This window comes from Schistocerca americana, chromosome 10 (genome assembly GCF_021461395.2).
Source record: "Schistocerca americana isolate TAMUIC-IGC-003095 chromosome 10, iqSchAmer2.1, whole genome shotgun sequence".
Taxonomy (NCBI): domain Eukaryota; kingdom Metazoa; phylum Arthropoda; class Insecta; order Orthoptera; family Acrididae; genus Schistocerca; species Schistocerca americana.
This window is the reverse complement of record NC_060128.1, coordinates 169,058,829-169,084,214: the sequence shown is the minus strand read 5'-3', so window position 1 is coordinate 169,084,214 and position 25,386 is coordinate 169,058,829. Positions and strand designations below refer to the sequence as shown.

Below are 25,386 nucleotides of genomic sequence, written 5' to 3'. Positions count from 1 at the left end.
AAATGACTTACAAGTTCTTGGCGCCCTCCATCAGTAATGCTGGAATTCAATATGGTGTCGGCCCACCCTTAAGCCGCCGGCACACGGACCGTGCAGTCGAACGTTAACGTTGAGCGTGCCAAGTTCAACGTGCTACTGGACACTCAGGAACGATGCAACTCGTCCGTACTGTACGATGGGCCCCAACGTGGTATACGCGATCGCAACGCACTCCAGCGGCAGTTGAGGGATGTTTCTAGTTCGTAAATCACACTGTTTACTCAACGGGCGCGCGCAAAATTCCCACGTTAGCTCTATTAAAACGCACATTTCCTCCATCGTCCACGAAAAGGAAAGTACCATGTCCAATCAGTAAGGACACAGGCTTATAAAAGTTCCATTACAAACAGTGCGGTACAAATTTGGAACACTTCTCCGCATAAGATAAACATTATTTCATGTTTCTCACATTTTAGTAAAACCCCAAGGTCAGTCCTACTCGATCACTGTTCTTACCCAGTAGCAGAATCTTTGCAACATGTGAATTACGAAGCGCAAAAGAAAAAGGAGCAAAATATCTTTATACAAGTAGCGCAAGCTGTCCTGTAGATTAAGCAAATCGAACAAAGTCACCCCTCAAAAAAAGGTGAACTTATATTTACATAACATCAAATATTATAGTGTACACTTACATTAAACTAATAAAAAAGTATCAGAACCAAATAAAAACGCGAATGTTAGGAAAAAAATTTGGAAGTGTCAAGACGCGAACCACTGCCCCGACAAACTCATTACGCTAAACCAACGACACACCCCGTGTATCTAATCATAGTACGTTACCCCTTGATGAAAGCCTTAATCGGAGATATGTTACTAATTGAAATTTAATTATAACAAATTGTACCAAGAACAATGCGTTTTGGGTGGATCTTCAGTGTGTCGCTGTCTTCAAATAGCCTACTCTCATAACACGCAAGTTACAATAATTCTGTTGCCAAGAATATGTTGTTTCTCATTATTTTATTGGAACGAATCACACAGTTAACATCGGGTTTTCCAGTGATTCTCAGTTTGCTGGTGCTCAGAAACGGCATATATACATATAGGCTTGAAATGAATTCCAATATGGCGCCTGTGTGAAGGAAGACGGTGTGCGTGTGACGTAGGTAGCGTTGTGCCATCTCATTGGTCAACGCTCAGACGCAATCTCAGTATATCTGACATGCCAGATATTGCTCTGCACGTTCGGAGACTCCCGAATTTGTTATTCCACGCTATGACGTCAGAAACGCTCAACGTTCGGATGCACGGTCCGTGTGCCGACGGCTTTAGCCTTGATGACAGCTTCCACTCTCGCAAGCAGACGTTCAGTCAGGCGCTGGAAGGTTTCTTGGGGAATGGCAGCCCAATCTTCACCGAATGCTGACCTGAGGAGAGGTATCGACGTCAGTCGGTGAGGCCTGGCACGAAGTCGGCGTTCCAAATCACGCCAAAGGTGTTCTATAGGATTTAGGTGAGGACTATGTGCAGGCCAGTCCATTACTGGGATGTTTTTGTCGTGCAGCCACTACGCCACAGGCCGTGCATTATGAACAGGTGCTCAATCGTGTTGAAAGATGCAATCGACATCCCCGAATTGCTCTTCAACAGTGGGAAGCAAGAAGGTGCTTAAAACATCAATGTACGTCTATGCTGTGATATTACCACGCAAAACAAGAAGGGGTGTAACCTCCCCTGCACGAAAAACATGACCACACCATAACACCACCGCCGCCGAATTTTACTGTTGGCACTACACACACTGGCAGATGATGTTCACCAGCTATTCGCCATACCCACACCCTGCCATCGGGTCGCCACATTGTGTACCGTGATTCGTTACTACACACAACGTTTTTCCACTGTTGAATCGTCCAATATTTATCCTCCTTACACCTAGCAAGGCGTCGTTTGGCATTTACCGGCGTGATGTGTGTCTTATGAGCAGCCCCTCGACCATGAAATCCAAGTTTTCTCACTTCCCGCCTAATTGTCGTAGTATTTGTAATGGATCGTGGTGCAATTTGGAAATCCTGTGTGATGGTCTGGATGGATGTCTGCCCATTACGTATTACGACCCTCTTCAACTGACGGCAGTCTCTGTCAGGCAACAGACGAGGTCGGCCTGTACGCTTTTGTGCTGTACGTGTCCCTTCACGTTTCCACTTCACTATCATATCGCAAACAGTGGGCCTAGGGATGTTTAGGAGTGAGGAAACCTCGCGTACAGACGTATGACACAAGTGACACCCAATCACCTGACCACGTTCGAAGTCTGTGAGTTCCGCGGAGCGCCCAGTTCTGCTCTCTCACGGGTGTCTTATGACTACTGAGGTCGCCGATATGGAGTACCTGCCAGTAGGTGACAGCACGATGCACCTAATGCGAAAAATGTATGTTTTTGGGGGTGTCCGGATACTTTTGATCACATAGTGTATTTCCATAATACTTTTCAGCGCCTACTTCACCGGTGAGGGGAGGAATTCCCGAAAACAGTGACATTTGTATTTTTTTAGTTACTAACAAAGAAGCCAAATACTGATTTTCGGATGTGACACTCGGGGGGGGGGGGGGGGGGGAGAAGGGGGGAAGAGGGAGAGGGAAGTATGACAGTCACACATAATGTCAGTTCTAAAAGAATGAAAAATTAGCCTGGTGCTTTTAGGACTCGCGACTGAGGTTTCCGTACGAACTTGTGTTATACACTTCCAGAGGTTCTAGAGGTGACTTAGTAGATGAAGTTGTACGTAGGAACCAATTTCAAGAAATGTCAATCCAACGACGCTACATGGCGTCACAGTTATACGTGCTGGCGGCTGTGAATGTTGTTATGTGTATACAGGGCAATTTCGTGATGAAGTTACAAACTTCCAGTGATTATGGAGAAGGAAAAAAATGGTTCAAATGGTTCTGAGCACTATGAGACTTAACATCAGAGGTCATCAGTCCCCTAGAACTTAGATCTACTTAAACCTAACTAACCTAAGGACATCACACACATCCATGTCCGAAGCAGGATTCGAACCTGCGACCGTAGCAGTCGCGTGGTTCCGGACTGCAGAGCCTAGAACCGCTCGGCCACCGTGGCCGGTTATGGAGAAGGATAAATGTATCGATCTGAGGTAGAAGTTCGCGGTTCGGAAATGAGCGAGCCGAAAGTTACAAGCGAAAATCGTTCTCATACGTCTGACAAGGGAATACTTCTACCGGTACTGTTGTCACTAAGAACGTAGTGTAGGCAGCTTTTAGAGGTGGCAGTAGAGACCAAAACAAGGAAAAAATATCCATTAAACACGGGCTCTCAAATGCATACCTGAAGAGGTATGAGCACTTGTTTACCTTCGCTGGTGTGAAACAGATGTCTTTTGAACAAGTGTTCATAATGGTTGCGGAAGTGAATGCTTTAGTCTTGGACAACCGCGGAATCACCGTGGACTAGATCGACTGGTTACTGGGTATTAGCGTGGGCACCGCCCACACCTTAATGCATCAACACTTGAAATTTCGAAAAATCTGTGTGCAGTGGGCTCCCCAACTGACCGCCGAACAGCGCAATACTCAAGTGGCGTTGTCCTTGAGTCATCTACAACGCTATCAAGTATGCGTATTGTCACAGGTGACGAAACATGGTGTCATAATTTTGAACCGGAAAGCAAGCGACAGAGCAAGCAGTGGAAACATGCGACTTCACCACCACCAAAGAAATCAAAGGCCGTGCACACCAGTTCTGGTAAGGTCATGATGTCCTTCTTTTTTGACCACAAGGGCCCACTGCTTGCCGAGTTCCTGGAACGGGGAACTACCATCACCGCCCAGCGTCATCGAGCCATTTATCAAGCCATTTTACAGAACTATATTAGAACAAATAAGCCCTCGGTCACAAATATTAAGTCAAAATTGACCAGGTTTCGAAGCTAATATGAGCGTCGTCTTCAGAATTAAGCTATTCTAAAACGTAGTAGGTATATAAGACATTAATAAACTAAAGTGTGGACTGACTGGAAAGAGATGCAGTACAAGTTTTGTTGCAACCCGTGTTCACTCAGGTACGAGCAGCCCTTGGCAACTCGCCATCTTATCTTATTTACAACTTTTCATGACGTCGCCTTTCCGGCTTAGATTTTTTTAGAATGTGGCTTGTAAGTACTGCATCTCTTTCCAGTCAGTATACACTTTAGTTTATTAATATCTTATATACCTATTATGTTTTAGAATAAATAGTTTAATTCTGAAGACGACGCTTATAGTAGCGTCGAAACCTGGTCTATTTTGACTTAATATTTGTGACCGAGGGCTTATTTGTTCTAATACAGGGTGATTCAAAAAGAATACCACAACTTTAAAAATGTGTATTTAATGAAAGAAACATAATATAACCTTCTGTTATACATCATTGCAAAGAATATTTAAAAAGGTTTTTTTTCACTCAAAAACAAGTTCAGAGATGTTCAATATGGCCCCCTCCAGACACACGAGCAATATCAACCCGATACTCCAACTCGTTCCACACTCTCTGTAGCATATCAGGCGTAACAGTTTGGATAGCTGCTGTTATTTCTCGTTTCAAATCATCAATGGTGGCTGGGAGAGGTGGCCGAAACACCATATCCTTAACATACCCCCATAAGAAAAAATCGCAGGGGGTAAGATCAGGGCTTCTTGGAGGCCAGTGATGAAGTGCTCTGTCACGGGCTGCCTGGCGGCCGATCCATCGCCTCGGGTAGTTGACGTTCAGGTAGTTACGGACAGATAAGTGCTGAAATATGAATTGCTGTGCTTCTTGTTCGAGCTGAGGGAACAGCCAATTCTCTAACATCTCCAGATACTGTAGTCCAGTTACAGTAGCACCTTCGAAGAAAAAGGGACCAAAAACTTTATTGGCTGAAATGGCGAACAAATGTACAACTAAATGAAACTTTATAGCTCCCTTAATTCGCCGACAGATAGTGCTTAGCTCTGCCTTTTGTCGTTGCGGAGTTTTAAATTCCTAAAGTTGTGATATTCTTTTTGAATCACCCTGTATAATTCTGACACGGTCACTGAACCTTAGCAGCTATGTTCAAAGTTTTTATTTTACAGAACCTTAGATGAGCTTTCAAGTCGAAACGCCGAGGCATGTTGTCCCATGTTGTCCAATGGGGTTATCCTCCTGCATGGTAATGCCCACCCATACATGGCCAATGCGGTAAAGACGACATTGCAGCAATTTCTGTGAGAACGCCGGAACATCCACCGTAGAGCCCCAACCTTTCACTGTGTGACTTTCATATGTTTGGACCACGAGATGTGTGACTGGGTCCAGGCCTGGATCCGACAGCAGCCTAATAGCTTCTTCAAGGATGAAATCGACCAGCTAGTGTCGCAATGGGATAAATATGCCAACGTTTCTGGCACCTATTTTTGAATATGTGTACTGCGTATAACTACATTTTTGAGTTAGCAAAATCGTTACCGTTACTTTACACTAGTGACCAGGTTTCATTTGAATGCCGGACGTTGTGGCCGAGCGGTTCTAGGCGTCTCAGTCTGGGACCGCGCTGCTGCTTCGGTCGCAGGTTCGAATCCTGCCTCAGGTATGGATGTGTGTGAGGTCCTTAGGTTAGTTAGGTTTAATTAGTTCGAAGTCTGATGACCTCAGATGTTAAGTCGCATAGTGCACAGAGCCATTTTGAACCATTTCATTTGAATGCTTCTTATACCTTGTTGGCAGAGAGGGGATAAGCACAGAACTGGTCAGCGCAGTGCCAGCAGAACTTTTAACACGACGCATCGTGCACCGAAATACACTCCTGGAAATTGAAATAAGAACACGGTGAATTCATTGTCCCAGGAAGGGGAAACTTTATTGACACATTCCTGGGGTCAGATACATCACATGATCACACTGACAGAACCACAGGCACATAGACACAGGCAACAGAGCATGCACAATGTCGGCACTAGTACAGTGTATATCCACCTTTCGCAGCAATGCAGGCTGCTATTCTCCCATGGAGACGATCGTAGAGATGCTGGATGTAGTCCTGTGGAACGGCTTGCCATGCCATTTCCACCTGGCGCCTCAGTTGGACCAGCGTTCGTGTTGGACGTGCAGACCGCGTGAGACGACGCTTCATCCAGTCCCAAACATGCTCAATGGGGGACAGATCCGGAGATCTTGCTGGCCAGGGTAGTTGACTCACACCTTCTAGAGCACGTTGGGTGGCACGGGATACATGCGGACGTGCATTGTCCTGTTGGAACAGCAAGTTCCCTTGCCGGTCCAGGAATGGTAGAACGATGGGTTCGATGACGGTTTGGATGTACCGTGCACTATTCAGTGTCCCCTCGACGATCACCAGTGGTGTACGGCCAGTGTAGGAGATCGCTCCCCACACCATGATGCCGGGTGTTGGCCCTGTGTGCCTCGGTCGTATGCAGTCCTGATTGTGGCGCTCACCTGCACGGCGCCAAACACGCATACGACCATCATTGGCACCAAGGCAGAAGCGACTCTCATCGCTGAAGACGACACGTCTCCATTCGTTCCTCCATTCACGCCTGTCGCGACACCACTGGAGGCGGGCTGCACGATGTTGGGGCGTGAGCGGAAGACGGCCTAACGGTGTGCGGGACCGTAGCCCAGCTTCATGGAGACGGTTGCGAATGGTCCTCGCCGATACCCCAGGAGCAACAGTGTCCCTAATTTGCTGGGAAGTGGCGGTGCGGTCCCCTACGGCACCGCGTAGCATCCTACGGTCTTGGCGTGCATCCGTGCGTCGCTGCGGTCCGGTCCCAGGTCGACGGGCACGTGCACCTTCTGCCGACCACTGGCGACAACATCGATGTACTGTGGAGACCTCACGCCCCACGTGTTGAGCAATTCGGCGGTACGTCCACCCGGCCTCCCGCATGCCCACTATACGCCCTCGCTCAAAGTCCGTCAACTGCACATACGGTTCACGTCCACGCTGTCGCGGCATGCTACCAGTGTTAAAGACTGCGATGGAGCTCCGTATGCCACGGCAAACTGGCTGACACTGACGGCGGCGGTGCACAAATGCTGCGCAGCTAGCGCCATTCGATGGCCAACACCGCGGTTCCTGGTGTGTCCGCTGTGCCGTGCGCGTGATCATTGCTTGTACAGCCCTCTCGCAGTGTCCGGAGCAAGTATGGTGGGTCTGACACACCGGTGTCAATGTGTTCCTTTTTCCATTTCCAGGAGTGTATAAATCGGGCCGACTGGAATGCTCTCGGTTAACCGACGTTTAGGTTGACCAGTATTCGGATGATCGATGCTCCACTCTACTTTGTAATTGCATTGTGTAAAATAGTTGCAGGAATCCGCGAGGGCGTTTTTTTTGTTTTTCCATAGTGGATTCCGGTGAAATGGCGGCGACGTCCGGCCTGAACGGAGCTCCGCCCAGAGGCGGCTTTGTGCGGGGAAACTCATTTCCGGGCCGCGCGGCCGCCCTGCATTGTCGCGCCTGGAGGGGGAATCCCCTGACTCTCGGGGCTCGGCGACAAGTGAATGCGGGCGGCGCGGCGCAGGCACTTGTCAGACACCAGCGCCATTCACCGTGCCGCAACAGCTGCGCTCGACGCCGAAGGCCGTTCGTTCACACTCCAGCTCCGAATCACGTCGGTCGCGCTGCCATTTGCCTAGCGAGGTCGCCATTTGTGACGCCCGTTGACCTCTGCGGTACTGCTTTCGTCGCTCAACCGAGGTTGCAATCAGAGCTAGGCCAGCGAAGTGGTGCAGTGGATGCGAAACTCCGTGGCAGGGCCGGGCGTCGAACGTGGGACCTTTGCCTTCGCAGCGATTTGCTTTATGGACTGAGACACCCAAGCACGGCTGACGGCCTGCCCTCACAGCTTTACTTCTACTAAAATGTAGACTTTCACGGCCGGTAATATCATGTCCATTATAATTATCCGGGCTGTTATGCCGTGGCGGGTTGACGAATTCTGTGTCAATTCCCAACGTTTCGTCTCCGACTGCGGGAGACATCTTCAAGGGGGTCCGTAGGTCGATGGAAGGTCCAACACACCCACTGGCTCGCTACTGAGTAGCGAGCCAGTGGGTGTGTTGGGCCTTCCCCCCTTGAAGATGTCTCCAGCAGTCGGAGACGAAACGTTGGGAATTGAGACAAAATTCATCAACCGACCACGGCATAACAGCCCGGATAATTATAATGGACATGAGCTTTACTTCTGCCATTACATCTCGTACTGCCACTCCTGGAAGAGACGATACTGCAAACGTAACGTCTTTCAGGGTACAAAAAAAACAAAAAACAAAATAATAATAATAATAATAATAATAATAATAATTTTCAGTATTTCACATAATTATTGACCGCATAATCAATTCATTACGTTGCATAATCTTACGTGAAGGGTTTCGCACAGTGTCACGTATTTAAGTTAGAAACAGTGCCTACGCACTCGGGAGGACGACGGTTCAATTCCACGTCCGGCCATCCTGATTTAGGTTTTCCGTGATTTCCCTAAATTGTTCCAGGCTAATGCCGAGATGGTTCCTTTGAAAGTGGCACGGCCGACTTCCTTCCCCGTCTTTCCCTAATCGGATGAGACAGATGGCCTCTGCCCCCCAAAACAACAACTGAGAGCCTACGTTTTGAGGTTATGTTAGCTCACGGCGCAGAAATTACCCAGACTATATTTGCGAATGAGAGCACTTAAAGTATTTCGAAAAACTTTACGCATAATTTGAAACCTTTCAAATTTACTTGTAAAGTTAGAGATGTTTGAAGCTCTTTTGGTGGTGGTAAGTTCCTATGGGACCAAACTGCTGAGGTCATAGGTCCCTAGACTTACACACTACTTAATCCAACTTAAAAGGTCAACACACACACACCCATGCACGAGGGAGGACTCGAATCTCCGACGGAGGAACCGTGGCAAAGTGCCTCCATTCCATCCAACTCACCGACGACCCTTTGTGTCCGCACTGTGCCGTCGCCGATTCGGATGCGCACCGCCTGACATGTGCTGTGACAGGCAGATGCTGGGATCTTGTACAACGTATGCTAGCGCTCCTGTTGCGACGACAGCCAGAGTGGGTCACGCCGGACCAACTCCGACACCAAGGTACCACTTACGTTCCCACTGCAAGAACGACCGCCATCATTTGGCTGAGGGGGCATGGTGCTGTATTACACTTTGCAAGCCGCTCCCGAAAACATTCTGGACTTGTGGGTTCACCTGACAACGACCCATGAGGCGTTCCGCCACGATGCATTGTACCGTACACGACTATCAAACTATTTGGGCGCTTTAATCAAGGATCCTCCTGCCCATTGGGGCGTTCCGAGTACTAGAAAAAATGGTTCAAATGGCTCTGAGCACTATGGGACTGAACTTCTGAGGTCATCAGTCCCCTAGAACTTAGAACTACTTAAAGCTAACTAAACTACAGACGTCACACACATCAACGCCCCAGGCAGGATTCGAACCTGCGACCGTAGCGGTCGCGCGGTTCCAGACTGAGCGCCTAGAACCGCTCGGCCACAGCGGCCGGCGTCCTGTGATCCTCGGATACTTTTATCGACTTCCGAAGCCTTCATAGAACTGTAGAATGAAGGCGTAGAACATAAACCTCTACGTAGCGTATAGCACAGCGGGAAGGCTGACAGGCAAGCAACACCCCTCTTCCTGCTCGGGTTGGGCACAGAACGGCTGGAGCAGCCTGCCCGTTCTGCTGATGACTTGCGGAAGCTGCGCTGCCCGGCTAGCAGGCAAGCACGGGCAGGTAGGAGCGGAGTGTGGACACCGCCGGACCGCAGGCTCAGACCGGAACGTCCACACGCCACAGGGAGCCGGCACACAGCGAGCCGGGCCGCTGCTGCAAGCGGCCCGCAGACAACAGGTACAGAACGCTTGAGAAACGGGGGCGACAGGCACGACACGACCGTCTGGTGTCGCCATACTGAAAGCGAGGCACCGGAGGTCGCTCACACAGCACGCCACTTGTCACGGGCCGGGTCGCCAGCTCGCGTGTTTCTCTTCTGACAGCTCACCTCACATGTTTCGTATTATGGAAAGTAGGGCCGGCTTTCTCAGAGGTTAGAAGTGGGGGCAGGGCTACTCATAAACTAACCACCGATAGGTTCTCCACAGAAAAAAATAAACATCTCCGTTTGTTCACAATACTACACTACTGCCCATTAAAACTGCTACACCAAGAAGCAGATGATAAACGGGTATTCATTGGACAAATATATTATACTGGAACTGACATGTGATTACATTTTCACACAATTGGGGTGCATAGATCCTGAGAAATCAGTACCCAGAACAACTACCTCTGTTATAACGGCCTTGTTACGCCTGGGCATTGAGTCAAACAGACCTTGAATGGCGTGTACAGGTACAGCTGCCCATGCAGCTTCAACACAATACCACAGATCATCAAGAGTAGTAACTCGCGTATTGTGACGAGCCAGTTGCTCGGCCACCATTGACCAGACGTTTTCAGTTGTTGAGAGATCTGGAGAATGTGCTGGCCAGGGCAGCAGTCGAACATTTTCTGTATCCAGAAAGGCCTGTACAGGACCCGCAACATGCGGTCGTGCATAATCCTGCCGAAATGTAGGGTTTCGCAGGGATCGAATGAAGGGTAGAGCCACGGGTCGTAACACATCTGAAATGTAGCGTCCACTGTTCAAAGTGCCGTCAATGCGAACAAGAGGTGACCGAGACGTGTAACCAATGGCGCCCCATACCATCACGCCGGGTGACACGCCAGTATGGCGATGATGAATACACGCTTCCAATATGCGTTCACCGCGATGTCGACAAACACGGATGCCAACATCATGAAGCTGTAAACAGAACCTGGATTCATCCGAAACAATGACGTTTTGCCATTCGTGCACCCAGGTTCGTCGTTGAGTACACCATCGCAGGCGCTCCTGTTTGTGATGCAGCGTCAAGGGTAATCGCAGCCATGGTCTCCGAGCTGATAGTCCATGCTACTGCAAACGTCGTCGAACTGTTCATGCAGATGGTTGTTGTCTTGCAAACGTCCCCATCTGTTGACTCAAGGATCGAGACGTGGCTGCACGATCCGTTACAGGCAACTACATCAACATCTACATCCATACTCCGCAAGCCACCTGACGGTGTGTGGCGGAGGGTACCTTGAGTACCTCTATCGGTTATCCCTTCTATTCCAGTCTCGTAATGTTCTTGGAAAGAAGGATTGTCGGTATGCCTCTGTGTGGGCTCTAATCTCTCTGATTTTATCCTCATGGTCTCTTCGCGAGATATACGTAGGAGGGAGCAATATACTGCTTGATTCCTCGGTGAAGGTATGTTCTCGAAACTTCAACAAAAGCCCGTACCGAGCTACTGAGCGTCTCTCCTGCAGAGTCTTCCACTGGAGTTTATCCATCATCTCCGTAACGCTTTCGCGATTACCTAATGATCCTGTAACGAAGCGCGCTCCTGTCCGTTGCATCTTCTCTTTCTATCAACCCTATCTGGTACGGATCTCACACTGGTGAGCAATATTCAAGCAGTGGGCGAACAAGTGTACTGTAACCTACTTCCTTTGTTTTCGGATTGCATTTCCTTAGGATTCTTCCAATGAATCTCAGTCTGGCGTCTGCTTTACCGATGATCAACTTTATTTGATCATTCCTAATGCCTACTCCCAGATAATTTATGGAATTAACTGCTCCCAGTTGCTGACCTGCTATATTGTAGCTAAATGATAAAGGATCTTTCTTTCTATGTATTCGCAGCACATTACACTTCTCTACATTGAGATACAATAGCCATTCCCTGCACCATGCGTCAATTCGCTGCAGATCCTCCTGCATTTCAGTACAATTTACCATTGTTACAACCTCTCGATGTACCATAGCATCATCCGCAAGAAGCCTCAGTGAACTTCCGGTGTCATCCACAAGGTCATTTATGTAGATTGTGAATAGCAATGGTCCTTCGACACTGCCCTGCGGCACACCTGAAATCACTCTTACTTCGGAAGACTTCTCTCCATTGAGAATGACATGCTGCGTTCTGTTATCTAGGAACTCTTCAATCCAATCACACAATTGGTCTGATAGTCCATATGCTCTTACTTTGTTCATTAAATGACTGTGGGGAACTGTATCGAACGCCTTGCGAAAGTCAAGAAACACAGCATCTACCTGGGAACCCATGTCTATGGCCCTCTGAGTCTCGTGGACGAATAGCGCGAGCTGGGTTTCACACGATCGTCTTTTTCGAAACCCATGCTGATTCCTACAGAGTAGATTTCTAGTCTCCAGCAAAGTCATTATACTAGAACATAATACGTGTTCCAAAATTCTACAGCTGATCGACGTTAGAGATACAGGTCTATGGTTCTGCACAACTGTTCGACGTCCCTTCTTGAAAACGGGGATGACCTGTGTCCTTTTCCAATCCTTTGGAACGCTACGCTCTTCTAGAGAACTACGGTACACCGCTGCAAGAAGGGGGGCAAGTTCCCTCGCGTACTCTGTGTAAAATCGAACTGGTATCCCATCAGGTCCAGCGGCCTTTCCTCTTTTGAGCGATCTTAATTGTTTCTCTATCCCTCTGTCGTCTATTTCGATGTCTACCATTTTGTCATCTGTGCGACAATCTAGAGAGGGAACTACAGTGCAGTCTTTCTCTGTGAAACAGCTTTGGAAACAAACATTTAGTATTTTGGCCTTTAATCTGTCATCCTCTGTTTCAGTACCATTTTGGTCACAGAGTGTCTGGACATTTTGTTTTGATCCACCTACCGCTTTGACATAAGAGCAAAATTTCTTAGGATTTTCTGCCGAGAACTTTACTTTCGAATTCATTGAACGCCTCTCACATAGCCTTCCTCACACTACATTTCGCTTCGCGTAATTTTTGTTTGTCTGCACGGCTGTGGCTATATTTATGTTTGCTGTGAAGTTCCCTTTGCTTCCGCAGCAGTTTTCTAACTCGGTTGTTGTACCACGGTGGCTCTTTTCCATCTCTTACGATCTTGCTTGGCACATACTCATCTAATGCATATTGTACGATGGTTTTGAACCTTGTCCACTAACCGTCAACACTATCTAAAACTTTTGTGTTGAGCCGTCAAGTACTCTGAAATCTGCTTTTCGTCACTTTTGCTAAACAGAAAAATCTTCCTAGCTTTTCTAATATTTCTATTTACGTCTGAAATCATCGATGCAGTAACCGCTTTATGATCGCTAATTCCCTGTTCTGCGTTAACTGTTTCAAATAGTTCGTGTCTGATTGTCACCAGAAGGTCTAATATGTTATCGCCACGAGTCGGTTCTCTGTTTAACTGCTCAAGGTAGTTTTCAGATAATGCACTTAAAAAAAATTTCACTGGATTCTTTGTCCCTGCCACCCGTTATGAACGTTTGAGTCTCCCAGTCTATATCAGGCAAATTAAAATCTCCACCCAGAACTATAACATGGTGGGGAAATCTACTCCAAAAATTTTCCAAATTTTCCTTCAGGTGCTCTGCTACAACAGCTGCTGAGTCAGGGGACCTATAGAGACATCCAATTACCATGTTTGAGCCTGCTTTAACCGTGACCTTCACCCAAATTATTTGACACTTCGGATCTCCGTCAATTTCCTTCGATACTATACCACTTTTTACCGCTACAAACACGCCTCCCCCTTCACTGTCCAGCCTGTCTCTGCGGTATACATTCTAATCTGAGTTTAGAATTTCATTACTGTTTACATCTGGTTTCAGCCAACTTTCTGTCCCTAGTACTATGTGGGCATTGCGACCGTTTATTAATGAGAGCAGTTCTGGGACATTTCTATAGACGCTCCTGCAGTTTACTATTAGCACATTAATATTGTTATTCCCTGTTGCATTTTGCCTACTCCTACCTTGCTGCGTCTCAGGAGGCGTCTTGTCGGGCCTAGGGAGGGAATTCTCTAACCTAAAAAATCCCACATGTGCACTCCACACGTACTCCGCTACCCTTGTAGCCGCTTCCTGCGTGTACGCCTAACCTATTCAGGGCGAACTTACATTTCTCCACCCGATAGCGGAGGTCGAGAAATTTGCACCCCAGATCTCCGTAGAATCGCTGAGCCTCTGGTTTAAGCCTTCCACTCGGCTCCAAACCAGAGGACCGCGATCGGTTCTGGGAACGATACTACAAATAGTTAGCTCTGATCGCACCTTGCGAGCGAAGCTTTCCGCCTTCACCAATTCAGCCAACCACCTGTACGAACTGAGGATGACCTCTGAACCCAGACGGCAGGAGTCATTGGTGCCGACACGAGCAACAATTTGCAGTCGGGTGCACCCAGTGCTCTCTATAACCGCCGGCAGGGCCTCCTCCACGTCTCAGATGAGACCCCCCGGCAAGCAGACAGAGTGAACACTGGCCTTCTTCCCCGATCTTCCCGCTATTTCCCTAAGGGGCTCCATCACCCGCCTACCGTTGGAGCTCCTAATAACTAATAAACCCCTCCCCCCGTGTGCCTGCTCTCGGACCTTGCTGAAGGAGCGGCCACATGTCCACTCACAGGCAGAGCAGGCAATGCCACACGGCCAGCCTCCACATTGACCCTCCGCCTCGTGCGCCGCGAACGCCGTTTGAACCCGCCACTCCCCTTGGGGAGAGGGTGGCCCAACCGCGCACGGTACCCGCGAAGATGTCTCGACAGCAGGGACAGTGGGTGAAGCATTTAACACCTGGGGTGTACCATGCGACGCACCAGTCTCCCCACTGCCGCTACACTCCGAGGTAGCAGCCTGAAGACGGATGACCGCGGCCATCAACATGTTCAGCTGTTCGCGAACAGTGGCCAGCTCCTCCTGCGTCCGTACACAGCAGTCACACATCCTATCCATGCTAAGAAATCAATTTACTGTAGAGAGTTAATCAACTTTTAACTAGACTGCTAATTCACTAAAGGCGGCTGATAGTTGACTAAACTGTGGTTACTAGCCACTTCTTGTACAAAACAATGAAAATAGCACTATCTGTCTCTGGACTGTATTGAAAACAAACACTAGCACTACTGGCACTGTGGCTGAATAAAGGGACTCTCTCTGACTGTATTCAAAACAAACACGAAATCTATGGAACACTATTACTAGCACTCGACAATTAAAGCTTCCTAAAAGTAAAAACACTCGGAAGAAGAAGTGACAAGTAGGAAAAATACAGTTAATAAATTAAGGTAGCTCGCTGCACAGCAGACGTGACACAGACGGCAGTTACGACGACAATGCGGATAAGATGCCTGTCATCTCGACTGCTAGTGATACGAGGCCGTTGGGATCCAGCACGGCGTTCCGTATTACCCTCCTGAACCCACCGATTCCATATCAGTCATTGGATCTCGACCAACGCGAGCAGCAGTGTCGCGATACGATAAACCGCAATCGCGATAGGCTAGAATCCGACCTTTATCAAAGTCGGTAACGTCATGGTACGCATGTCTCCTCCTTACACGAGGCATCACAACAACGTTTCACCAGGCAACGCCGGTCAACTGCTGTTTGTGTATGAGAAATCGGTTGGAAACTTTCCTCATGTCAGCACGTTGTAGGTGTCGCCACCGGCGCCAACCTTGTGTGAATGCTCTGAAAAGCTAATCATTTGCATATCACAGCATATTCTTCCTGTCGGTTAAATTTCACGTCTGTAACACGTCAACTTCGTGGTGTAGCAATTTTAATGGCCAGTAGCGTATATTCGCATTTTGAAGGCTACACATAGCGACGCCGCCTATCGGAACATCATGAAACTACAGGGGCTAAGCGGGAATATTCTACAACGTGCCAGAACATATTCTTCATTTTTTCAAGCAAACCTGTCGGAGATATCATCCATTAGTTATTGATCGTTGCTCGTAGTAACGTCTACGTCTTTTAAGTTTATAAGAGGGGCCACTCCGCAGTGTTGCAGCAAAACAAGTTCTCGTTTTAAAAGTTTGGAGCGTGGCGAACTTTGCGAATGAATGCGGACGTGCAGCTGAAAGACGTTTGCTAGAGGACGTTCTTCAAGTACCGCCACACTCTTTCTGAAATAGACACACAGGGAGCTGTTTTCGCCGCTGGCTGACTGCGGGGAAACTGCATTAAGGCCGAACACGAAGGCGCTCTCCTCAGAATAACCGGGAGCGAGGCGAATTCCGCGGACGCGTAGTGCAGCGCGATCAGCCTGCAGCGGTACCAGTGCGACAACAGGTGGGCGGTAGCACGTGAGCCCACTGGCAGACGGTACGTGCGCCGATAGCAAGATGGGCGAATGCCAGGCGCCGAAACGCAGTTACATGGAAACACGCCGCTCGACGGTAAACTTTCAACACTGTGGATGCGGCAAACGTCAGACTAGCATGGTGTGTACTACACTGAAGGGCCAAACAAACTGGTACACCTGCCTAATATCGTGTAGGGCCCCCGCGAGCGTGCAGAAGTGCCACAACACGACGAGACTCCGGTAGAGACAGAGGAAGATCTGCTGGCACGAGTTCTGTCGCTGAACTAGAAACTGAAGACACAAGGTGGGATGGAGAGTCTGTACCAGAACATGCTCCGTAGGTACAGTGCTTGTTACAACACTGGTGGTCGCCAACGCATCAGTCCTGTTCTGTACGTACAGGGTGCCGGGTTCTTTTTTGTCTTGGAATAAGGTAAACACCTGACGTTTCACTGTTAACACAAACAAATGTGCTTTATTGATAAATGAACATTTCGTTACGTTTCCTTTCGAATTGTTACCTAATAACTGTACAGCGTCGCGTCTAATTGTTCTTCAAGCAAAAATGGATCAAACTTCCTGGCAGATTAAAACTGTGTGCCGGACCGAGACTCGAATTCGGGACCTTTGCATTTCGCGGGCAAATGCTCTACCACTGGTAGATATCAGCGCACACTCCTCTGCAGAGTGAAAATCTCATTCAGGAAACATCTTGCAGGCTGTGGCAAAGCCATGTCTCCGCAGTATCCTTTCTTTCAGGAGTGCAGGTTCTGCAAGGTTCGCAGGAGAGCTTCTGTAAAGTTTGGAAGGTAGGAGACGAGATATTGGCAGATGTAAAGCTGTGAGGACGGGGCGTGAGTCGTGCATGGGTAGCTCAGTTGGTAGAGCAATTGCCTTCGAAAGGCAAAGGTCCCGAGTTCGAGTCTCGGTCGGGCACACAGTTTTAATCTGCCAGGAAGTTTCATATCACCGCACACTCCGCTGAAGAATGAAAATCTCATTCTAAAAATGGATGACTTAATCATATGAATTAAAACGTAATAGAAGAGAAACAGTACGTTTCCGGACAAGGGTTCCTATCCAATATATTATGTACCCCCTTCCCTCTACAAGTCCTAGAAGTTTGTAACGGGAATTTCCGAACACCCTGTATACAACATTATCAGCTGACTTCTATAACGTCTCAAGCAGCTGTACTAAACTTAGCATACGTATCACTTCCTACAAACATAGAAGGAAGATTGCCGTAGCAATAAGACACCCCTAGGTCGACGGACGTGAGTGCATTAAACTACACACATGGACATAAAATGCGAAACAACTGTTTAACCACCCGCAGAGGGTTGGTACTCTTAATCGAGCAGCGTATAAAAATTCTTCGACCATACGAAGCAGTAAATGTTATCGTGTTTTACAGCTGTTCTTCGCACAGCAGGTCGTAACTGCAGTTTATAGGTGTCCTTGCGAATTCTCTGTAGCCTATGACACCTGGTACGCTTTAACCTGCAGTCTTCCTACATGTCTGAAGAGCCACAGAAACTGGTACACCTGCCTCATATTGTGTAGGACGCATGCGAGCAAGAAGAAGTGCCGCATCACGACGTGGAGTGGGCTCGATTAATGTCTGAAGTAGTACTGGAGGGAAATGACGCCATGAAGCCTGCAGGGCTGTCCATAAATCCTTAAGAGTACGAGGGGGTGGACAAAGTTGCAAGGCATCTCAAATGTGCTCAATAATGTTCATGTCTAGGGAGCTTGGTGGTCAGCGGAAGTGTTTACACTCGGAAGAGTGTTCCTGGAGGCACTCTGCAGCAATTCTGGACTTTTGGGGGATCGCATTGTCCTTCTGGAATTGCCAAAGTCAGCCGGATGTGAAGGAATAGCAAGCTAGTTGAGTTAAATATAGTTTTCTAACGCAACTAGTGCGCTGTTTCTTCACATCGGAATCTCGTTATTCCATTCACACACGCCAAGCCCCCTCCCCCCCCCCCCCCCCCCCCCGCCCGCAGCGCAATCGGAATTCTTCTTTTATGCCACATACAGCACTTGCTTCCCACAGTCAAAGAGAAAGATTGAACTGATGGAATCTCAAAAAATAGTACGATCTCTTCACACAGCGAAGATAAAATTATTTTCTACTACAATTTGAAAAGAACAGATTCACATATGTGCCGAAAATTGTGAAAAAAATATAATGTAAAATAAAAATATCGGCACTCGGTAATGCCATTTTGATCGGGGAAAAAAATCGCCGATATCGATATTTTATCAACAGCTCTGGACCCTACTCGTGAGCCGGCCGCTGTGGCCGAGAGGCTCTAGGCGCTTCAGTCCGGAACCGCGCTGCTGCTACTGTCGCAGGTTCGAATCCTGCCTCGGGCATGGACGTGTGTGATGTCCTTAGGTTAGTTAGGTTTAAGTAGTTCTAAGTCTAGGGGACTGATGACCTCAGATGTTAGGTCCCATAGTGCTTAGAGCCATTTGAACCCTATTCGTGATGGTAATCGAGGAGCTACTTGACCGAGTGTTAGCGGCGGGTCCTAGTCGCGAAAACTGACATCGTTCGGGAGAGCGGTGTGTTGACGCCACGCCCTTCCCTATCGCATCCAATGACGTCATGGGCGAAGGATGACGCGGCGGTCGGTCGGTACCGTCCAGGATCTGTGGACGGAGTTCACACTGCGTTATATTACAAAAACACTTGCGAATTATATCGCGTATTCTTTGAACTTTACTGTGTATGCACAGTAAGTAAAACTTCGATCAGTCGCTATCTTAACCGGCGCTGCAGTTTTAATGGCCAGCAGTGAGCACACAATTCCCCGGCGTCACGCACTCTGATGATGGTCCCAGATAAACTGCCCGCCACCGGGCAATGCTGTCCGAGACCTTGGGAAAAAAAAAGGAAAAAGCTCGATACTTTGTGCGGGCAGGCTGGGAGTGAGTCACGGGAGATGGCTTTGTTGCCCGCGCGGCTGGTGTAGTTCTTTATTTAGGGTCTGCAGACGGCACGCGAACGATGTCGCCCGTTGCACTGGGCAGCGCGTGTGCCGGCCAGTGCGGTCAGCCGGGTAGCTTAGTGGAACCAACACCGACTCAGAGGAAGGCCTCGGCGCTTGTTGGTGACGTCACGTCAGCTAGGCACGGCGAACACCAGGTCTGTTGCAGGCATACTCATAGTGGTGGTGTCTCCCTCCCTGACACAGGAGAATGTGAAACTATTGGCGGTAGTTGACCAACACACATTGTTCTGAGAGATTTCTGCAATCAATTACTTGTGCAATTCATTGCACTTCTTAACAAATAGTGTACTCCTGACCGTAAATTTCCACCTGTTTCAACGATTGACACACTAAAACAACTTCATGGTCCAGCAGCAACAGAATTCGTGCTTCTTTACCTTATTTGTAAATCTGAGGAAGTTACGTTTGTACTGGGTTGCTTTTACAAGAAACTGTGAACATATTGGTGCCCTTCTATAGGTATCTTGGTTGACTATGGGGTGAGGAGCACTGAATGTTAATGAAATATCTTGCGATTGTACACGTTGGGGGAGGGGGTGGGGGACAGGAGAAGAGGCAAAAGAGAGATACTTGTTTTATCAAATAAAATTTTTTTATGTTATAAAGTTACTCCTTTCAGTTGCAAGAGGGGAATATTTACCTTTTCTAATGTGCATGTCTAAAAAAGTTTAAGCTCAGCAGTATTTTCGATGTATGAAGCTATTTTGTTTCCTGTTTAGAATTCCTTTCGTTGAAAACGACTGTAATCTAATGACTGGCAACAGTTGGACATTTACACATGTAAATTAGTTCACATTTCCAGTGACGATGTCAAACGAAAATAAATAAATAAAAGAAACGAGTTCATTGTAAGGGGGTTGGGGAAAGTTTCGATAACAAAATGGATCAAGTAACTATAGTTAATGAATGTAAAATTTCCGAAGCTTGCAATGGGGCAAAGCATTTTCTCATATTGATCTACGTTTGTTTCGACAGGATTCAGTAATACAGAACTATGATCTTCATTTGTAGCTTTACGAACTTTCATCTAAATAAAACTGCAAAATCCAAAACAATACCAAACATTTTGTCCAAAAATAAGAGATCTATAGTGATAAGCACGCCCAGGCGTTTCTGCCTAAAACAGACCTGGCGTTCGCAGTGCCAAGCTGACGTGACGTCACCAACAAGCGCCGAGGCCTTCCTTTGAGTCGGTGTTGGTGAAACTCACTGCAGGGCGGTCCGAGGGCCAGCGGCGTGGCTGGATCGGAAATTTCGTAACGCGTGCGGCGCCGTGTCTCGACCCTGTATGGGACCTTATTCACCTGCGTACACAGTCTCCGTGTGTACTGTGTACTGAAAGTTGTGAGTAATGTTCAACATGTGCGAGACCCTGCACAAATGGACCACAAAGAAACTTAAAATCAGCCGAACAAAGCAGAACCTCACAAGGTTCCAAATGATTGGAAAAGAGCACAGGTAGTTCCAGTTTTCAAGAAGGATCGTCGAGCAGATGCGCAAAACTATAGACCTATATCTCTGACATCGATCTGTTGTAGAATGTTAGAACATGTTTTTTGCTCGCGTATCATGTCATTTCTGGAAACCCAGAATCTACTCTGTAGGAATCAACATGGATTCCGAAAACAGCGATCGTGTGAGACCCAACTCGCTTTATTTGTTCATGAGACCCAGAAAATATTAGATACAGGCTCCCAGGTAGATGCTATTTTCCTTGACTTCCGGAAGGCGTTCGATACAGTTCCGCACTGTCGCCTGATAAACAAAGTAAGAGCCTACGGAATATCGGACCAGCTGAGTGGCTGATTGAAGAGTTTTTAGCAAACAGAACACAGCATGTTGTTATCAATGGAGAGACGTCTACAGACGTTAAAGTAATCTATGGCGTGCCACAGGGGAGTGTTATGGGACCATTGCTTTTCACAATAAATATAAATGACCTAGTAGATAGTGTCGGAAGTTCCATGCGGCTTTTCGCGGATGATGCTGTAGTATACAGAGAAGTTGCAGCATTAGAAAATTGTAGCGAAATGCAGGAAGATCTGCAGCGGATAGGCACTTGGTGCAGGGAGTGGAAACTGACCCTTAACATAGACAAATGTAATGCATTGCGAATACATAGAAAGAAGGATCCTTCATTGTACGATTATACGATAGCGGAACAAACACTGGTAACAGTTACTTCTATAAAATATCTGGGAATACGATTACGGAAAGATTTGAAGTGGAACGATCGTATAAAATTAATTGTTGGTAAGGCGGGTACCAGTTGAGATTCATTGCGAGAGTCCTTAGAAAATGCAGTCCATCAACAAAGGAGGTGGCTTACAAAACACTCGTTCGGCCTATACTTGAGTATTGCTCATCAGTGTGGGATCCGTACCAGGTCGGGTTGACAGAGGAGATAGAGAAGATCCAAAGAAGAGCGGCGCGTTTCGTCACGGGGTTATTTGGTAAGCGCGATAGCGTTACGGAGATGTTTAGCAAACTCGAGTGGCAGACTCTGCAAGGGAGGCGCTCTGCATCGCGGTGTAGCTTGCTCGCCAGGTTTCGAGAGGGTGCGTTTCTGGATGAGGTATCGAATATATTGCTCCCCCCTACTTATACCTCCCGAGGAGATCACGAATGTAAAATTAGAGAGATTCGAGCGCGCACTGATGCTTTCCGGCAGTCGTTCTGCCTTCGAACCATACGCGACTGTAACAGGAAAGGGAGGTAATGACAGTGGCACGTAAAGTGCCCTCCGCCACACACGGTTGGGTGGCTTGCGGAGTATAAATGTAGATGTAGATGTAGATGTAGATGTAGACCTCGGAAACATTACATAAAAATGGCATAGTACAAAGTAATATGCTCTTGAATATGGGAATCATTTTCCGTAATGTGTCGTGTAAATTACGAATAAAAGAAAATCGTGACTGGCAGCAGAAACAAACTCAGTATTTTCACAGTCGCAGGCTTATTAAAATTTTAAAAAAAATCAGATAATTTTATTCCTTTCAAACTGCATGGTTTCGCAGATTTCCCTACTATGAGTGGTGTCACATCTTGTGAGCCGTCTGTGTTACAGGCGTGAAGGGCAGTTGTTTTGCTCTTGCTCGACTTTCCTCCACGGTACTTTTTTTCTTTGAAGACTAGGGTACGATCAGAAATATAAGGCGAACCGGTATATACACTACTGGCCATTAAAATTGCTACACCACGAAGGTGACGTCCTACAGACGCGAAATTTAACCGACAGGAAGAAGATGCTGTGATATGCAAATGATTAGCTTTTTCAGAGCATTCACACAAGGTTGGCGCCGGTGGCGACACCTACAACGTGCTGACATGAGGAAAGTTTCCGATTTCTCATACACAAGCAGCAGTTGACCGGCGTTGCCTGGTGAAACGTTGTTGTGATGCCTCGTGTAAGGAGGAGAAATGCGTACCATCACGTTTCCGACTTTGATAAAGGTCGAATTGCAGCCTATCGCGATTGCGGTTTATCGTATCGCAACATTGTTGCTCGCGTTGGTCGAGATCCAATGACTGTTAGCAGAATATGGAATCGGTGGGTTCAGGAGGGTAATACGGAACGCCGTGCTGGATCCCAATGGCCTCAAATCACTAGCAGTCGAGATGACAGGCATCTTATCCGCATGGCTGTAACGGATCGTGCAGCCACGTCCCGATCCCTGAGTCAACAGATGGAGACGTTTGCAAGACAACAACCATCTGCACGAACAGTTCGACGACGTTTGCAGCAGCATGAACTATCAGCTCGGAGACCATGGCTGCGGTTCCCCTTGACGCTGCATCACAGACAGCAGCGCCTGCGATGGTGTACTCAACGACTAACCTGGGTGCACGAATGGCAGAACGTCATTGTTTCGGATGAATCCAGGTTCTGTTTACAGCATCATGATGGTCGCATCCGTGTTTGGCGACATCGCGGTGATCGCACATTGGAAGCGTGTATTCGACATCGCCATAATGGCGTATCACCCCGCGTGATGGTGTGGGGTGCCATTGGTTATACGTCTCGGTCACCTCTTGTTCGCATTGACGGCACTTTGAACAGTGGACGTTACATTTCAGATGTGTTACAACCCGTGGCTCTACCCTTCACTCGGTCCCTGCGAAACCCTACATTTCAGCAAGATAATGCACGACCGCATGTTGCAGATCCTGTTCAGGCCTTTCTGGATACAGAAAATGTTCGACTGCTGGCCTGGCCAGCACATTCTCCAGATCTCTCACCAATTGAAAGCCTCTGGTCAATGATGGCGGAGCAACTGGTTCGTCACAATACGCCTGTCACTACTCTTGATGAACTGTGGTATCGTGTTGAATCTGCACGGCAGCTGTACCTGTACACGCCATCCAAGCTCTGTTTGGCTGAATGCCCAGGCGTATCAAGACCGTTATTACGGCCAGAGATGGTTGTTCTGGATACTGATTTCTCAGGATCTATGCACCCAAATTGTGTGAAAATGTAATTACATGTCAGTTCTAGTTTAATATATTTGTCCAATGAATCCCGTTTATCATCTAGATTTCTTCTTGGTGTATAGAGGCAAGGTATTCGTGACTGGTATATATTCAAGGCAGACGAACCGGCATATCGCTTCGTCTCCCTTGAATACGTTGCGTGGGTCGTGGCAATTGATAAGTTGTTTTGATTTATGAATCCCTTCAGTAGAAAGGTAACTGTTCACACTCTCTTCGCACATTTTTTTAACGCCATGGCGTGACTTTTTTTTTAAGTTTGAGAGCCACCCCTCACTTATCGGAGATCCTTCAATCCAGAGAGACTGAACAAAAAGTTTTTTCTTCAATGTGAAATCACCCATGGGGACGTTTTGTCCTCTACACTGATTCATAGCACTGAGCAAGCACTCCTCAAGGCGGGGACATGTGGTCAGCACACCGCACTCCCGGCCGTATGTCAGTTTACGAGACCGGAGCCGTTACTTCTCAATCAAGTAGCTCCTCAGTTTGCCTCACAAGGGCTGAGTGTACCCTGCTTGCCAACAGGGCTCGGCAGACCGGATGGTCACCCGTCCAGGTACTAGCCCAGCCCGACAGCTCTAACTCAACAGTTATGCCTCCTAGTAAATTACTTGAAATGACTTCACTCACCCGCAATGGCTGCCAACTGTAATACGAATGCATTGCAAAGCAGTCTACAATTGCTGAACGTAGTTTTTAAGCAGCTAACCAAAGTAGAGTATTTACAAGGCGGGAAATCATAGTATTCCATATTACTACCCCTATTCCATATTTGTACATCTTACTCTAATAATAGCGTAAAAAGTGTACATTTCACTGTAGAAGGCGTTAATTAAATTTCCATCATCACATTCAGTAATGATTTTCTTTATTTTGGAAAGAACAAAATGGTTTTGTGTCCTTTCATGAAAACTAGAGGCACAATATATAGATTATACCACCATCTCTAAAACACGCCTCTTCCGGTTTTCCCACAGCCCATGTTTCACTATCATACAACGTTGCTCTCCAAACGTAACATTCTCATAGATTCCCTCCTCAAATGCACTCTTATCTTTGACTTCTCTTGGCTAGGAACGCTGCCTTTGTCCGTGCTAGTCTGATTCTTGTATTTACTGAAGATACATAAAAAGGGGTGTTTATTTTAATGTACGTGTTTTGTTTAAATCGTTTAAGACATCGCCAGCGACAGTCTTTTCCTCATGCGTCTGGAAGTGTTGCTTGCTTGCACATGTTTCAGGTATTCCTCCGTTTGACATTGCTGTTTTCACGACGATTTGCGTATTTTCTTCACGTACATACGAAAGCAATGTTTCAACGCCAATCTTTATTTTACAGACACATGTTAGCAGGGAACTTTAAATAAACATTAGTGGTGCAACCTTTTGTCATATTTCGCGCCAATAAAATGTGCAGTGCAGCAAGACAACGTGGAATTAGGCTTATGATCAGTACCTGGAAAATGTACAATAAGGCGACACTTTTAGGTGCAAGATGAAATCAGACCAAAATACTGTCTTAAACGAGTGAAATTAATAGCGTATGGTAATATAAATAGCGTTTTTAGTAACTGCAAAGACGGATTTCAAGTATCTTTAATAATTGTGAAGATACCACGGACTCGAGGACCAAGAAGTGAAGAATA

General features: G+C 47.3%; 1 protein-coding gene and 1 non-coding gene across 2 annotated transcripts in view; one reads left to right on the top strand and one right to left on the bottom strand.

The window, feature by feature from the left end:
• Nucleotides 1-25,386, bottom strand: part of LOC124552531 (carbonic anhydrase 2-like) — a 208,014-nt gene that overhangs the window by 100,442 nt on the left and 82,186 nt on the right. The gene's annotated exons all lie outside the window — the stretch shown is intronic.
• Nucleotides 17,088-17,160, top strand: Trnas-cga. Its single transcript has one exon. It is a non-coding gene; the product is annotated as a tRNA-Ser (tRNA).